The sequence below is a fragment of the Zootermopsis nevadensis genome, unplaced genomic scaffold (assembly GCF_977971745.1).
Source record: "Zootermopsis nevadensis isolate Lab colony 2312 unplaced genomic scaffold, Znev_1.0 Znev_ptg000006l, whole genome shotgun sequence".
In the NCBI taxonomy this organism is placed as follows: Eukaryota; Metazoa; Arthropoda; class Insecta; order Blattodea; family Termopsidae; genus Zootermopsis; species Zootermopsis nevadensis.
This window is the reverse complement of record NW_028259138.1, coordinates 1652757-1670135: the sequence shown is the minus strand read 5'-3', so window position 1 is coordinate 1670135 and position 17379 is coordinate 1652757. Positions and strand designations below refer to the sequence as shown.

At 38.7% G+C, this 17379-nt stretch overlaps 1 protein-coding gene and 1 long non-coding RNA gene across 9 annotated transcripts in view; one reads left to right on the top strand and one right to left on the bottom strand.

The window, feature by feature from the left end:
• The window catches only part of fus (epithelial splicing regulatory protein fusilli), a 186956-nt gene that overhangs the window by 25511 nt on the left and 144066 nt on the right, over positions 1-17379 (top strand). The window lies entirely within an intron of this gene.
• Positions 1-17379, bottom strand: part of LOC110828100 (uncharacterized) — a 156879-nt gene that overhangs the window by 74361 nt on the left and 65139 nt on the right. Inside the window, exon 4 of one of the 3 annotated variants that reach the window (XR_015533771.1) lies at positions 5098-5493. The exons of the other annotated variants lie outside the window; for them this stretch is intronic. This is a non-coding gene — a long non-coding RNA (uncharacterized LOC110828100). Of the gene's footprint in view, positions 1-5097; positions 5494-17379 lie in introns of those variants that run through there. 3 annotated transcript variants of the gene reach the window in all.

Below are 17379 nucleotides of genomic sequence, written 5' to 3'. Positions count from 1 at the left end.
CAGTGGCGAATCCTAGTCTAGACGTCAGGTCGTAAATGCAGCATCTTTAGAACTCCCCAACACATGTACCACATTGCTTAGGTATTTTAGCGACGATAATATTAATAAGATAAACTATTCCAAATACCAAACCATATACTATAATTCGAAACAAAAATGGAACTTGTCTCTTAATTTATATAGCAATACCAACCGACAGAAATGTAAGATCTTGAAATACAAGGACATTCTCATTGAACTACAGCGAATGTAAAAAGTAAAAGCAAAATTAATTCCGATGATTATAGGTCCTACTGGAATTGTCTTCAAGTCGCTCATAACATATTTGGCCAACATCCCGGGCGAACACATCAGAGAACTTCAGAAAACCGCTAATCTAGGAACACCATACATCATTCAAAAGACGCTCATGTGAAATATATAATGCCTCACTCGAAATATGTTTAATGCATGTAACAAGCATTAAAAAACAAAATGTATTTCAGAAATAGCTGCTGCACTGTGTACCTCAGGGAGGCAAAGTTTGTCTCAGGTACATAGAAGTAAATACACTGTAAAATGGTGAATGTATGGAATAATAATAATTGTATTATTATGCCGCTGTTGCAGTATAGCTACAGCAAACAATTTCTTTTATATTCCTCCAGTTGTAGTAGTCTGGCGGCGAGCTACAAGAGTAATTTCGATGCTGAAGCATAGAGCCTTTGCATGCTTGGTTGCAAGGATCACTTTTTTGCATTCAGTGTCTACGTTCTCTCTACGATAACTAGTAATTTTTATGTCATTAAGTATTTAGTGTGCAGTTTTCTTCCTACTTCTTAACTTTGTAGTCTTTTTCAGCTTTTGTTCCAGTAGCAATCTAAAACGTGTTTATGAATTTGACATTTTTTACATGTTGTATCCCCAGTAATTATTCATAAAAGAGAATAACCTTCTAATAATCCGTTTTCATCTTGCCACAGTTTTGATAATAGTTAAGATATCTACCGATTTAATCAATTATGGAATTACAGTTCTCTGTTAGATAATAAACTAATTGTAAGCATTCAGTCCATGTAACAGGTATCAGGTTTTAATAAACGTATTATCAATAGTTGATGTAAAAACGTGGCGAAAATAAACATTATAAGAGAGATTTCAGCTTCTCCGTGCTGCGAGTATGAAGATGTCCGTCTTCTGGGTTGGTGCGTCGTGTAGTCTAGTAGACGTTTCAGAGGTGCTTACTGTCTCTATCATCAGTGACTACACGGTGCAACAACCCAGAAGACATCCATCTTCTAGCCTAATACTAATTTGGGATTGTGTGTCTGGGTATTTATCACATTTTATAAACTGCTGTAAGAACAGTGATTTAAGTTGTGTTTATCCGAGTGTCTTAGCTCTCAGTTGCAGAGAAGAGATTGTAAAATGGATTCGAGGTTGTTGCGGTGGTGAAGATGTCAATGATGGTCTTCTGGGTTGTGATGCTATGTGGACGTTTCGAAGGAACTTATTGCTTCCATCTTTAGACGTGAGGGTACAATAATCACACATTTTCGTAACTGGAATTTTAAACCATTTTTAACTTAAATTCTCGTGATAGTGAGGATTTCACAATTAAATAGGGAGAAAGGAAGTGGCTTTGTAATGCGGTCAATTACATTGGTCATGCAGTAGAAATCCATACATTCAGTTTGTGGCAAGTCTGTATTCGGCTCACAGAATATGTCAATCAGTGTCCTGTAATACGCATTGTTCAGAAATGTTCCTAGTGACTGTTCATGTATAATTGGTTGTTAGTTAATTTATTGCAGTTTAAAATCTTTTGTTAAGCTCTACAAAGCTACTACTGCGCAAGAGTAAGAAATGGTTTCTTTTCATTCGTTAAATATTAACTACATCGGATAATGTTCCGCAAACAAGTTTTACATCTTTACATCATGTATAAATTTTTGTTACTTGGGCCTACCAATTTTCTTAAAAATTATATTTTATTGATGGTGAAATTAAACACTGGGATACTGGGAACGACCCGTTCTTCAAGTGCCTGAGCACTGCGGGTCCCAACTTTTCGTTGGCTTGATCTATAGAGATTCGGTAGGACTCCTTGGATGAGGGATCGGCCCGTCGCAAGGCCTCTACCTGTACACAGGACAGCACAACACAGGAAAACGCGGACAAACACCCATGGCTTGAGTTGGATTCGAACCCGTGTTCAGCCGTGTTAGATGTTGATTAATCGCCGACGTTTCGAGGACCATCTCTGTCCCAATTTTCAAGGCTGTTGACTGGCTCGTAGCGCAGAACAGACTCAACTCTGGTATCTGTTGCCATTGTTTTAAGTTTAGACTCTTTTATCTTTGCGTGAATACTACGAATACAGTCTGTGAGACATTTTAACCTGTTAATTGTGTGATTGAAACTAACACTTTCACCTTGAGGGAATAAATAATTGGAGCAAGTCTCCGAAGAGGGTGCTGGGGAGAATACTTGGAATAAGAAAGAGATTGTAACAAAAGGACAGAGAAAATTACGTGACCTCTGGATTGATCTGGTCCAGATAAGTGTCTAGCGGCTGGCTGTTGTAAACACTAATGAACCTTCAGATTTCAAAGTGCGGGAAAATTCTTGACTACCTGAGCGAATGTCACATTCTCGAGGACATTGTTACTTTAGCTGTTTTGAGAAAATGGATACATTTTTTGACTGAATGCAAAGTAAGTGTTATGTCCCATTTTAGATCGATATTAATCAACCAATAATTCACTGACGAATTTATAGTAGGCTTGCGATATAATAAATTTATCGATATTTGTGGAGGAGTCTCAAAGATGGTGCATTCGGATGGACTAACTGGCATTGCTAGGCGCAAATTCGTGTAATGCGCAAAAACCTTATAACAACTAGGGTTGACTTTTCCGTAGATTCACAGATGAACTATGTTGTCAGTATAAAAATGTTGGTTGTTTGACTAAAAATCTTTGCCACACTACGAAATTCTCTTAGAGCAACATTTTGTTTTTTCCAGCCGTTAAAATTTCGATGGGGCGAGGGGAGAATTTGAATTCTCCACGTATTGTTGTGGGGGTTAGATAATAATGTATTATGAGACTATTTTGTATTATTTAGTATTCTGTCTGACGACAGGTCCATATGAACAGGATCCTTCCATCCTTTTCTCGGACTGGGACCTGTTCATATACGTTCTTGGCAGATGATCCAGAAGTGGTTTGCCATTGCCTTCTTCTGTGTGTGAATGGAGTAATTGTTGGGATGCCACGGAGAAACCGGGGAAGCCCCGGAGGAGAACTCCGTGTTGCCTAGACCACGGCCTTGCCCAACACAAGTTATAAATTCGGGCACTAGCCTACTTAAATGGAAGAAGAAAGAAGATGCTGTTAGGATTTTGGAGAAGTCTAATTCTGTTATGTTACGTTTTATGCGTGCTTCAATTTGTAAGGTGAAAGGATGTTCTAGGCATGTAGCATGTTTATGAAGGTAATGAATATGAGAGAAACATGATGTGAAATAGGATTTGGATCTAAGTGACTCAGCACAAGGATTAATTAAAGATTTTATGAATACAGTATCTTAGGAGTAGGGAATATTTATAAAATATCGAAACAAATCCTGCACTTTGCAGTCACATTTGTCAGAGTATTGACACTGGCAGGTCTGAAGTGTAAGCCTTGCTGAGTAAACAACAAAAGACCATATTGAGTACAGTCAGTCTGGAGACAGAGATTCGAACCGAGAACGTCCCGAACTCGAAGGAATGCGATTAAACCGCGAGTTTCAGTGCAGTCTGTAATTGAACAGGGGAACGGTCCATGTCTATCAGATTTCCTGTCACCACGCCTCTGTTCCTGCATCTCGGCTATTGGCTATTCTGACAGTGGGAGGGGAGGGTGACATATTACTGGCTGCACAGTAATAATTTCATTGACATTTTCCTCCCCACGTGCTGTAATGACCGACCTCATCAAGCTTTGACCAGTAGTGATCACAGCATGCATTTGCTTTATTTGTCTGGTGAAGTTTCATTTTTTACGACTCAAGGTAAGAAACACTCAATAATGGGTTCCTTTGAATTAAAACATTCTTCTGCACTGATTAATTTAATACTTTAGGGCAGAGGTTCCCAAAGTGTGGGGCGCGCTCCCTGGGGGGGGGGGGGGGAGAGTGGTTTTCTGGGGGAGCGTGTTGTTTGTATGAAAAACTTTTTTTAACGAAATATGGAGAAACATTTTTAACATCATTTGCTTGGTTGAGGCAGTTTAGTTGTCAGTGCTGTATACTCATAGCTAAATTTTATGTCAAATGTGTTTGCTTGCACTTGTTCTGGAAATTTATGAAATGTTTTAAGGGGGGCACAAGGTATAAAAGTTTGGGAACCTCTGCTTTAGGGTCTTCTTCAGAACGTAATAGTTGCTCAGCTGACTAAAAAGTTACCCGTCTCTTGTGGAATTCGAAGTTTTATTTTCGTGTTCACAAGAACCCACCGCAAGACCCTATCACGAGCCAGTTGATTCCATTTTACACCCTAGCACCTTATTAATTTTATTAAAACTCTCTCTTTATCTTTGTTTCCCAAGTTATGCATTTTCCTTGACATCTTTCTTTTGCATTTCTTATCCCTACTGTATGTGCTGGAATTCGCCACATTTCATCTTGTTTCAATCACCCTATTCGTATCAGGAGAAGCAGACGTACATCAATGTTCCTTATTACGTAATTTGAGTTACTTCATACATAAAAACTTAAATAAGCCGATGTCACTTAATACACGAAAAGATTTCTCTATCACAATGCAACGTTCGGTGATTATTTTTAAATTCGTACTATGACCGGTGGACTTCCTTATCATGTTTTTCTGGGGCAGCTACCCCTCCGGACATGAGATAGTGATTATCTCTATCTATTGGGCCCAACAGCGTAGGTACCTGAAGATGGAGATAGAGCCCCATCTCCGAAACGTCGTTTTCTATTTTATTATTTTACTAGACAATGGAAAATATCCAAGGAAATATTTATTCACAAAATACACTTTATACAAGATATCATGAATGAATTTATGTAATATTAGACATGCCCCCCCCCCCCCCCCCCCCCCCCCGGTGCATGTACAGATATTTTGAAGTGACTTTCCCATGATAATTCTCCTTCAAAATGTAACTCACTTCTGCTTCCCTTATGCCTACGAAGGCGTAAATCGACGTAATAGTCCTTGATTTAATAAACGTAATAATAGTAGAACAGATGACTAATACATTTCCTGTAGTTTCGCGTTAAATAATAGTTCTTCACCCTGAAACAAGTTCCTGTCTTTTAGGTCCAGGTACCGTACTCATGTCCACTGGCGCGATGACTGGCATTAAGTTTTACGTCAATTCGGACGCACAGATATTTCCTTGAACTCGTGCGTGTTCATTCCCACGCACGGATATTTATACTCACACGCATACAAAATGCACTAACTCCAAGGGACGTGCATTGCGCATTCACTGACGAGTCCTAGGGGGAAAAAGCAACCCATGAATAACATGCTTATTCATATGTGCAACAGGTGAATTCGAACGTAATTGTGAGTTATGCCTTGAATGGGCTATCATATAGTACCTACCGATTAAGCGGATTATATTGATATATTTTACACTGGTTTTGCTTTTGAAGCGTAAAATACTTTACTTAGAACTATTTTCATTCATGTTATTGTTTGGTTAAGTGTACGACCTATTTGGCAGCCAATTTTAGATCCTGTAAAATTTGTTTTGTGCTTATATTAGACCCACGGTTTATGTTAGGCGAGACTTTCTGCCTCGTCACTGCTTTGTCGTATTTTAAATTACAGTACACTTCATTATCCTTAAATTGCACATGTCAGGTTATTAGTATTCGTTTCTAGGAAGAGTCTTCGTGATCCAGAATTTATAAAGATCCTTGCTCTCTCCAACCGCTGTTTAAGTCAGGAATATAATCCCCGTAACTGAAAAGAGTCACTACGTACCGGATTCCCACGGGAAGTGTGTGCCACAACATTTTAATTTTTAAATAACTGTCTGAACAATAAAAACAGTTCACAACTTGTGGCTGTAGCGGTAAAGAAGAACAATTTGTGTTCGCTAGTGTTTTCTTCATCTCATCGGCCTGTTCTGCCATTTGTATGTGATACCATTTTCGTATTCAAGACAAATGAATTAATGAAGAATAATATGAACATAATTTATGCGTAATTACTACTTTGTTCATTATACAGATTTGGTGTTCTGTGAGATTTTGAGCTACATTTTAGTGTGCCGCAACGTGGGACAGGTTGAGAAATATGGTTTATGCTTATGTTGTTACACAGGCATAAATATCGAAAACTTACGAGAAGCCAAAGTACTTTGGCTTGAGTTACTGACTACGGGAAGTGTCTTCCATTTTTTCTTTTAACTGAAAACAAGCACTCGTTTATGCTTCCTGTAACTTTAACGACTGTCTATGTGAACAGTGCAGTCAATTGTAAGGTGGTAATTCACAGCGCCAAGGTCGAATCTGTAACCATTTCCTTGACCTCAAATTGCACACACGTGTTCAGTATTCTTCAATTAGAGACAGTCGTTAGGCACATTCTTCAAGGGATACAGTTAAAATGTTTCAGAAGAATAATGTTACATTGTGATTTGATTGACGTAGTAAGGAAACGAGGGTTTCATAAAATACGACATCGGAAATATATTAATGTATTATATAATTATATAACCGGCTCCACGTCCTTCCGTCTCTCATCCTCATAACATACATCGTTAGATCCATCTTATTGTTGTATTACCAAAGGACTTCTTCATCAAAATTTCTGTACGTTATGGATTCCCTATCTCCCCCACCCTAGCTGTATTCCCAGCTCACTGTGGTCTTCTATATTTCGCCAGATTAACAATACAAAGTAACCTTTAGGCCTGTAAATAAGGAAAGTCATTGTTATACATTTAAAAGCTGAAATTTGGTGCAGAGCATAAACTGTTCTACTGAGTAAAAGGTTTCTTGGATGTTAACCATCGTATAATAAAATAATAAAACATAACATCCAAGAAACTCTTTATTTAAATAACTCACCATCGTCACAAACTTTTAGATTTGTGTTCTACTGAGGATTTTCGTAATTTTCCTCATAACATCCAAAGAAATAACATAATATTAATTGGATGCAGATCACGAACTGTTCTTGCCACATTCATTTATAAATGCACTTTAATCTTTTAATGCCCTGTGGTAACTATAGGTGGGGTACCACCTGCTTCAACAATAAATAACTTTTCATTTCGTTTATTTTGGATTTGGTATGAGACTCACTGTAAGCAGCGATTATTTCTTTAAACTGCATTTATCAGATGATCTTTGTAACCTTAAAGCTTTACATACCGTGCAGTGTATTGATATATAAAATCATGCATACAAACAAAACTGTTTACATATTAAATAACACTTTATGCCAAACGCGTTTCGACCTCAAGAGGTTATCAGTGGCAAAAACATTAATTTATAGTAATACCCACGCAACGTTAAAGTTCACAATCCAGGCACAGACGACGTAATCACGGCTCACAGTAGACAAACAACAGAAACCTCAAGTAAAACTTGGGCCACTGGACATTAAGCTGAGTAACTCGATTTAGATAATACACCAACTCATGTGCAATTAGACATTCAGTGTGGTATTACAAGAAGTATAGTTTTTTAAAGTGCGACCTTTTGCACTGCTTTATAACAAACCATCGTTTCATGAATTGTATGATTTTAATAGACAGACTAATGAATTAATGTTTGGCACAAAGTGTTGTATAATGTGTAAACAATTTTGTTTGTATGCATGATTTTTACATGTTCTTTGTAATCGTAAAGTGTTGTATTGTCTTTGCATTATTGACTGAATTCATAAACGAACTGAATTATTTTATATTATTTAGACGATCTTTGGCTTCACAGTATTAACAGTCATGTTGCTATTTCACACTGATAAACCTCAGCACTAGGTTGGGGTTAGGTGAGGTGAGTGGTTATCCCCAAAGAATCCCCTGACAACCACCGGACAGAAAAGCTGGATTTGTCTCACAGTCGTTTGGGTATGGCAGTAAGGAAAGAAATTCCAGCTTTCTTACATGAAATTGAACTCCGGTCGTCAAGTTCGTAGCTGTATTGTTATGAAGTATTAAGCAAGTATAAATTCGTACAGGAAACTGAAACTTTCGGTTCCAAATCTGAATTAGTGTTCAAACTCTGAAGTTTTCTCCGACACCCCTTTTTATTGGTCCATGCATAATTTGTTTATAGTAAATCGTGGTTGACTTACTGCAGTTCATGTATTTGCCAACTCCATACTGTTACATGCTCTTACAGATTTGCTGAAAGTTTAACCTTGAAACAATATTTTATGAAGACTTTCCTTTTGCTTTTCGTCATATACGTATATATATATATATATATATATATATATATATATATATATACACATGCTTTATTTTTATCACGCTCAGAGTGAAATCTGCTGTCTAGTTTCTAGTTACTTAAAACAAGGACAACATTAATTTATAATTATCTTCTTTTAAATAATCGTACTTGGACAAATAACCACATTTTCCAACTAAGATTCTGTCATTTTTCAAACCTGATTGATGTAATACTTATTTATCACAAATAAATTTATTGTCACAAAGAATATCGCGCTATAGATATCACAATATCCCATGATTCATACGCTCCATCTAGTGTTATTAAGATGACAAAATCAAGGAGGGTGAGATGAAGGAGATTTGCAACACGCATTAGAGACATGATAAGTGCTCAACGCAGTTTTGGTTGGAAGGCATGGGCATGGGTGGGCGCACAGTGTTAAAATAGAACATCAGAAAGTGGGGTGGCATGGGATGGAGTGGATTTATGTGGCTCACGATAGAGACAGGTGGCGGACTCTCCTGAAGACAGTAATGAACTTTGTAGACCTGTATGCCCCTCGACGTTTAATTTTATCCCGCCACCCCGTTTGAAAGTACGAGGGAATGTAAAATAAATGAAGGGTAATTTTAGGTTACCTCGAAAGTGGCCATGTCAGAACTTTCTGGGGGGTGTAAACTACACAAATCTTCTCTCACTTGCACCTAGTTTCTTTGTCTTGTCGGTAGTGACAATACTGTGACAAGACAACACGGTCGCTGCACTTACCGAATTCAGTAATAAAACGACGACCTCTGATCCAAGTCATTGTGAAGCAGGGAGATTACGTAGGAAAGTAAGATACGTCTAACTAGTGTGATTATTTTGTCAAATTTTATAATGTGATTCCCTTTAATTATTTAAATTTCTTCGTGTATTGGATTTCGTTGAGAACTTCCGGTGAATGCAGATGTAAGAGCAGTTAAGTCCTTCTGTTATGTTTCTTGTGAATATAGTAAATTACCAATCTGGTGCTTTCGCCAAGTGTTCGGGGTTTTTGACCCTTCGAAGAAATATGATTCTCTTCTCTGTTGTAGTGAAGAGTGTAAGGGGCAGGATATATGACGCCTCTCGTCACATTTATGTGATAAACTCCATTACCACTAAATAAATTCTGGCGACTTATTCGTCACGGGATAAGCATTACATCTCGTGTGGAGGAAATGTTACCATCAAATGTGGGTTGACGGATTACATTTGAAGCTGTCACCACGACGAGCGTGGAGATATTTGTTTTCTGGGATGTTTCACTTTTTAGTCTGGTAGTATTGACCGACGATTCATGGGAGCTTCTACCTCGGTACTTTACGTGTTAGCGGGTGACCCCAAACATGACCTCGAAATGTTCATCACAGCGGTTTTGTGCGTCAGTAAAAGCATTATACCCCAGGACATGATAATTTTGGTTGTGCTAGTTAAATCTTTAACTAATTAAAATGAAGATAATTAGACGTATCTACGAGGTGCGATCGGAAAGTTTCTAGACTGCGCCTATAAAAACCCGTACACTTATCTCAGGTATTAAATTCATCCATCACCCTCGAAGTAGTTCCCCTGGGAGTGAACACAACGACCCCAGCGCCGCTGCCAAGCCTGGAAGCATCCCTGGAAATCTTTCTTTGTCAGCCTGTCAAGCACCATCTGCGATTCTGCCTGAATCTCTTCTATCGTCTCAAATCTCCTTCCCTTTAGCTGAATTTTCATCTTTGGGAAGAGGAAGAAGTCACACGGAGCTTAGAAAGGAAGTTGGGGTCGGCTCTTGCAAGATCTTTGAGCTCCTGACAAACGAGAAGTCGATTCTGGTCCTCATACAGGATGCGTCGCATGTGGAGTTCTTCCTTTAGAATCAGCTGACAGGTCCCATGGCCTATCCCAACAATGTCGCACAAGTCGTTGATGGTACGACGTCGATCTTCGTGAATGGCCTGCCGAATCTTCTAACATTTTCGGGCGTTGTGCTCGAAGATGGTCGCCCAGAACGCTCGTCATCATCGACAGAGGTTCGGCCATTTTTAAAACGTGAATGCCACACAAAAGTTTGTGCACGACCCATTGCGGACTCCCCAAATGCTTGCTTTAGCATTTCATAGGTTTCCGTAGCCGTTTTGGCGAGTCTTTGGCAAAATTCCGAAATCGCAGGAGGGTCGGTGTAATGCACTACCAAAACTCCCGTAACTAAGAAACAAATGCTAATTCGATGATGCCGGCTGGCACACTGATTCACTATGAATGTAGGCCGCACCCCCTAAAGTCAGAAGCTCGTACTACATCCGGTTCGCCCGCTATTGACACAGTCTTGAAACTTTCCGATCGCACCTCGTATAAGTAGCATGGCCCAAACAAGCTTGACCTGTGGTAAAGTGTACTTAGTAACGCTTAACACCTCTACGACTGTCCTTCTGACGCCTAACATTAAATAATCGGCTTGTAATATTATCCCAGACAAAAGACTGTTCTTTTGGCCTTATCGAAGTCAGTAAATCGACGTGGCAAACGCGTTCGTTACTACAAGGCCATAATATATGAAGCAGATTTCTATTGTCTCTGTTAAAACTATTTTTGCAGGTTCATTTCCTGGCGCTATGACCTAGTGCCTATTGTGTTCCTGTCCTACAAGTTTCAACTGTTCTGTACTGATGTTAATACGTAACGAATCGAGTAATCTAATAAAAAGTTAATTTCAAGATTCTTTTACTGTCAGACAACAGGAAAATTAAATAATAGAGATACATAAGTTCATTGTGAAATTAAGAGGAGAATAAATGTAGTGATTTTTGGGTTTCATTTATAAGTTTCTATCGTCTGCTCTCCAAAACAATTAGTGTGGCTTGGTAATTGTACCAGCTGTTCATAATATTTCTGTGATGGCTGTGTTTGCTTCTTGGCTTATTTCATTATGCTTTTACAGGCCTGGTGTAAAAATTCAAGGGGTCGTTTGTATGCTGACAGTGCTTTTCAGGAAATTACGTCTTAAGGAGCAGCATAATGCACGGCTACAAATCTATGATCACTCGAGTGTTAGGTGTCGGGCGGGCAGAACTACTACTACTATTGCAGCCCACAGTCTCGTTTTGATAAAGATAAAATAATGAAAAACTAGAAAAAGGTGTTAACGGAAACAGAATTAAATAAAGAACGTAAATAAAGGGGAATGAGAAAGAAAAGCAAATAAAGATAATTATATAAAAAATAGAGAGGATGACAGGAAAAGAAGAGGGGTGAAAGGAGTGTAGGAAGAAAGAATTGTAGATAAAGTACATGATGAAAAAGGAAATAAATAAACAAAGGAAGAAGAATCTATTAGCATTAACGACTGTTTTTTCTCACACCCCTGGACCACAATTCAGCTAAAAAACTCCACAATCTTTGTAAGACTTGAGGTTCTCACAGCGGTGAGTATGAAGATATCCGTCTTCTGGGTTATTGCGATGTGTAGTCTGGTCGATGTTAACCAACGTTTCAGAGGTCATACTGCCTCCGTCATCAGGGCGGTGAGTATGAAGATTTCTGTCTTCTGGGTTATTGCGCTGTGTAGTCTGGTCGATGTTTACCAACGTTTCAGAGGTCATACTGCCTCCGTCATCAGGGCGATGAGTATGAAGATTTCTGTCTTCTGGGTTATTGCTCTGTGTAGTCTGGTCGATGTTAACCAACGTTTCAGAGGTCATACTGCATCCGTCATCAGGGCGATGAATATGCCAATAGGGTGTGAGGAGTTGGATTTATAGGCAGGGAAGTGAAAGGTGCAGCCTGCCCCGAGCCAATGGGAGAAGGTATGGGAGTGGACCAATGGTAGCACGTGGGCGAGAGTGGGAGAGAAAGTAGAGAGAGAAAGGTGAGTTTGGTTGTATGGATAAGGGCCCTGAAAAGGGCCGGGTCAGTGGTCTGGTTGGTTCTGGCGGCGCACTCTTGCTCGTTCTCGGAGTCCTCGGAGTGTGTGGATAAGAGGCTTCCAGGACCGGCTCAGGTGAAGTCCATCTTCCCTGTTGAAGTTATCAGGATGAAGTTCGATCTCGATGGCTTCCCTGATTAACCGATCCATGTAGCCGGTTTTTGAGGAGAGGATAGAAGAGAATCTTTGCCTGTTTCTTCACGACGTATTGGCTTCCGGAAACCTTGCTAGATAAGAAGAGAGAGCGAGAGAGGGAGAGAGAGAGAGACTTTCTACAGACCAAATCTTCCTTGCGTCTTTCTTCGGTACTACTCACCTACGACTGTCTCTCAAGTGGTTCTTCCCTTTAGATCTTCGGTCTGAAAGTCTGTACCCATTTCTTAGCACCATGTGTGTTGTTTGTACCACTAATTTCATTTGATGAAGAGTAAAATTATAAAGGTCCTCATTATGTAATTTCTTCCATCCTCCATGTCTTCTCCCTTCCAGTTCCACGTATTTTCCCCAGTAATCTGTTCTCTAAACCTGAATCTGTTTCTCCGTTAGAACTTACATATGAAATGGGGAGTTACGGACGGAAGTCATAAGTTCTCTTTCCTATTACACAGATTGTAATTAGTTCAATTTACTTCCAAGTTAGCTTCCTGGCATATTACTTCAGTGTAGATGCTGTCTATGTTGAAATCTCATAGTCTCCTGCTATTGCTGTGTTTGTGAAACAACTACACACATAATTTGTAGGGATGTTTATAATCTATCTTTTACTCAGTTTTATATTTGTAGCTCCAGTAGTCCATTAGTTATCGTTTAATAGACAATGCGCATAGTCGCATTGTTGTTTTTATATTGCACAATAATAACTATGCATAACTTCGGGACCCTATATGAAGTGTCACTAGTTTGTAAGACTTGAGGTTCTCACAGCGGTGAGTATAAAGATTTCCGTCTTCTGGGTTGTTGCGCTGTGTAGTCTGGTCGATGTTAACCAACGTTTCAGAGGTCATACTGCCTCCGTCATCAGAGTATGAAGATTTCTGTCTTCTGGGTTGTTGCGCTGTGTAGTCTGGTCGATGTTTACTAACGTTTCAGAGGTCATACTGCCTCCGTCATCTGGGCGATTCTAAGTATGAAGATTTCTGTTTTCTGGGTTGTTGCACCGTGTAGTGTGGTCGATGTTTACCAACGTTTCAGAGGTCATACTGCCTCCGTCATCTGGGCGATTCTTAGTATGAAGATTTCTGTCTTCTGGATTGTTGCGCTGTGTAGTCTGGTCGATGTTAACCAACGTTTCAGAGGTCATACTGCCTCCGTCATCTGGGCGATTCTTAGTATGAAGATTTCTGTCTTCAGGGTCGTTGCACGCTGTGTAGTATAGTAGATGTTTACCATTCATCGCCCTGATGACGGAGGTAGTATGACCTTTGAAACGTTGGTTAATTTCGACCAGACTACACAGCGCAACAACCCAGAAGACGGAAATCTTTGTCACTAGTTTGTCTGCCGTGTTATTACCGATTCAAAGACGCCGAAAAATGCGAGATTTAGGTGTCCTCTAATGGCAACATTTTGTGAAAATCGGTCATATAGTTCGAAAGGTGGAATCGGAAGTGGTCTAACGACCTGTGAAATTATAGTTCTGTATGTTTTAATATTTTGGTTTGTAAAACCAGGCAAATAAAAATATTCTAAAGTGAACTATAGCAAGCTTTCACCAAGTCGAATCTGTAAGGCCGGTGAGGTGTGCTAAACAGGAAATAACTCATTTCGAAAAAGTGTTGACTACTCCACACCTTTCCAGTCTTATTTCTGGGTTTTTTTATAGCTGATCTGTTATCTGTGCTGTATTTCTACTTGTACTTGTGATCTGATACTTGTTCTAGAGTTTTAAAAGTTTGACAGCGGCTTATTGCTACAAGAAAGTTGGGGCGCACACACAATATGGTGTTCTCAAAAGCCTACTTTTTCAGTGAGAAAGGAAAGTAGGTCAACGATTAAAACATAAACTGTCTCAACTTGACTTTCAGTAGATAATTCTCCTCCACACAGTCTATCAATCATTCATTGAGTTTAGTTATTTTTTCATAGTGGACTGTCCGCAAAACATCTTCTTAACCAGACATATTGATTAAACCTGTACCACCATGATTCGGTTTCTTGAATCAGGTAATGGTTATGCCGCCGTGACGATAATTTTTAATGAGACTTAGCATTATCCACTCATTAGCGCCAAGATTCGGTTGTCGGTATAATTTATGATGAGAGGACGACGCTTATAGGGTGAGGTTAGCATGAAGTTATTCCAGGCTGTATACAGGATTACTCGTTGTATAGCTTACGCATTTGATGGATGATTAATTAAATCATGGGCTGGACGTATAGCGTTCACGGAGAGTTGTCGAGAAACGTTAAAGGATTAAACCACTTGTGGACCTAGATGTAAATGGAAGATTGGTAATGATATACATCTCAAGGAAATATGGTTTGAAAGTGTGGTCTAGAGCAGTGGTATTCAACCTGGGGTACGCGAAGACATCTTAGGGGGTACGTGAAAGTTAAAAAAAAGTATTATTTTATGATAAACACTGAATAATCAATAATGTAATTTATTTAATTTACTTTAGATGTAGATTATATACTATGTATAACTTGAATTATACACCAACAACTTTGGGGGTACAAAGTTGAAGAGAAATTATATCTGGGGGTAAGCAAACAAAAAAAGGTTGAATACCACTGGTCTAGAGTCATTTGGCCCAGGAAGTGTCAAGTGGCGGGCTGTTGTGAACTCTGCAATGAACCCGCGTGTTCATTAATAGGCCGAAATTTCCAAATCGCCTAGATCCTAAAGAAGACATTGCATCATGGAGTATGTTAGAAGGACCGGTCGATAAATTAACCCATTGTTCTGTGATAACTATGAGAATAAACTTATATTTATTGACATGGTTAAGTAAATAATCTGTAGGGATCAACCGATAGAATGACTATGGCTGTTCTGATTTCTATTAAATGTATATTTCCACATTTTCTTATACAAATGTGCTGACGTCTCTACTCGATCACGCGAAGACTTCATTTTACGTGCTGAACGTAGAATCGTTATATAAACGTAGTAGGTTTTTTCAAGAAATGGCATTGTATTTCTATGTTCGTTATTATGTGCCTGTAAGGTATTATAACTGGTGGTGCTAGTTGTCATGTTTCCGGTTCCACGACTAATAAATGCAATTTTTTTCGCATTAAAGTAAATTAAGTCTGCGTTGTTCTGGTTTTACGGAGCAGGACTTCTGGCTTGTTGCGCCTTAGAATTCCGAGGCAGTGGATCTGTCAGACACATAATATATTTTCTTGGTTGAGCTACATTAAATATATAGGCCTATTCATGGCAATTTCTGTCGTCTGGTGTGTTACGTCGCATAGTCTGGTAGAAGTTTGCTGACGTTTCAACATTCCAGAATTCGGTCGTCTTTTGGGACTTGACACGATGGATATTTTTCAGTGAATCGGTACTTATTTCATAATTGTTTTCATTAATCATAACGAAGTGAGATTCGTAGTCTGTAATCCGCTCTGTTTTGAGGCGAAATTTTCCTGTGCAGGAGGCCAAAGACGAAATGAACTTTCGTCTCCGTAATTGTAACAAACGAGATTTTTAGAATCGTAAAGACAGTTTTTCCGCCATAGCACGTCCGGCATAGTGAAAGTTCCTGTTCTGAACGTGGTAATTGTTGACCGAAGTAACGCACTGTGAGAGGGACTCACTGGGAATCGTGTGTGGAAAAAGTTTGTGCGAACACACGACAAATGTGGAACTATATGATGTGAAGCTTTCACGGCGGCTTTCATTAATAAAGTCTTCTCGGGTTATCAGCCGTGTTAGTTGGTGATCAATCGCCGACGTTTCGAGGACCATCTCGAAACGTCGGCTGATAGCCAGAGAAGACTTTATAAATGTGGAATTATTTACCTAAATTTGAGTACATATATTTTATAAATGTGTTTTTGCCATTTTATGTATCTCGTTGGTCTTTATGGCTATTTATTGCTAATCCACATTAAGTAGGTGGATATTTTAAATTATTTTTTTAATTGTTAAACTGCGTTTTCGCTGATATAAATTTTGTTTTGGACATCTTTCAATAAACTGAATTTTACTTCAGCGATCTTCATTATTTGTCTATCCGTTGCTGCATGGTATCACCATTCCTACAACGTAATATAAAATGTACAGACTCACATTAATTTTCAATAACCAGTCGGCAACAGTTTGTAATAACTAATTAGCATTTTAATAAAAATTATGTAATTTCTTCAAGGACAAGACAGAAGTGGTCGTTAATAGGTTTCTTACGTTATGTGAATTCACTACTGCAATCTTTATTCATATTACTTACAGCTAGAATTTGTCATTATATTTCGTTGCATTCTTCTGTATCGAAGAATGTTTAAAATAATAAATGTGGATTTCTGCCAGATTGTAATTTAGTCTATGTCATGCATAATATTTTACGGTGTGCCTCTTATGATTTATTGTATGGCGTATATTTGACCATTACGAACCAAAATTAAATTCATTCTACGGTTTTTTGTGTAGATCCCAAATAGCAGATTTTATCAAAATCCTTTTTTTAAGTTTCTGAAACACACTATAATTCCTTTTATGGACTTTGTGCAAAGAACGATGTTTAACCTTCGCTTATGTGATTTTCCTCATGACCTTCGGACATCACAGATGTTAGGATGACAGTGCTTTTCCTTGCTGTTAGGATATGCAACAGGTTGTCAAATAAATATATGCACCATTGATAAATATTACTTCGTCACTGGATAATATATCTGTACCAAAACGTAACAGATTTACGGTAACAAAACAGGTACAATGATTATACCGCCAAGTCTAGTCATCTTTATTTTAAATTACTTTACGTAAATGCAGGTGATTCAATAGGCATATTTTATTTCGCTCGAATGTTCTCTTGTTTCATTGCCGCATTATTAAAAGCAGGAAAGCTTGTGCATTAAAACTGCAACCATCA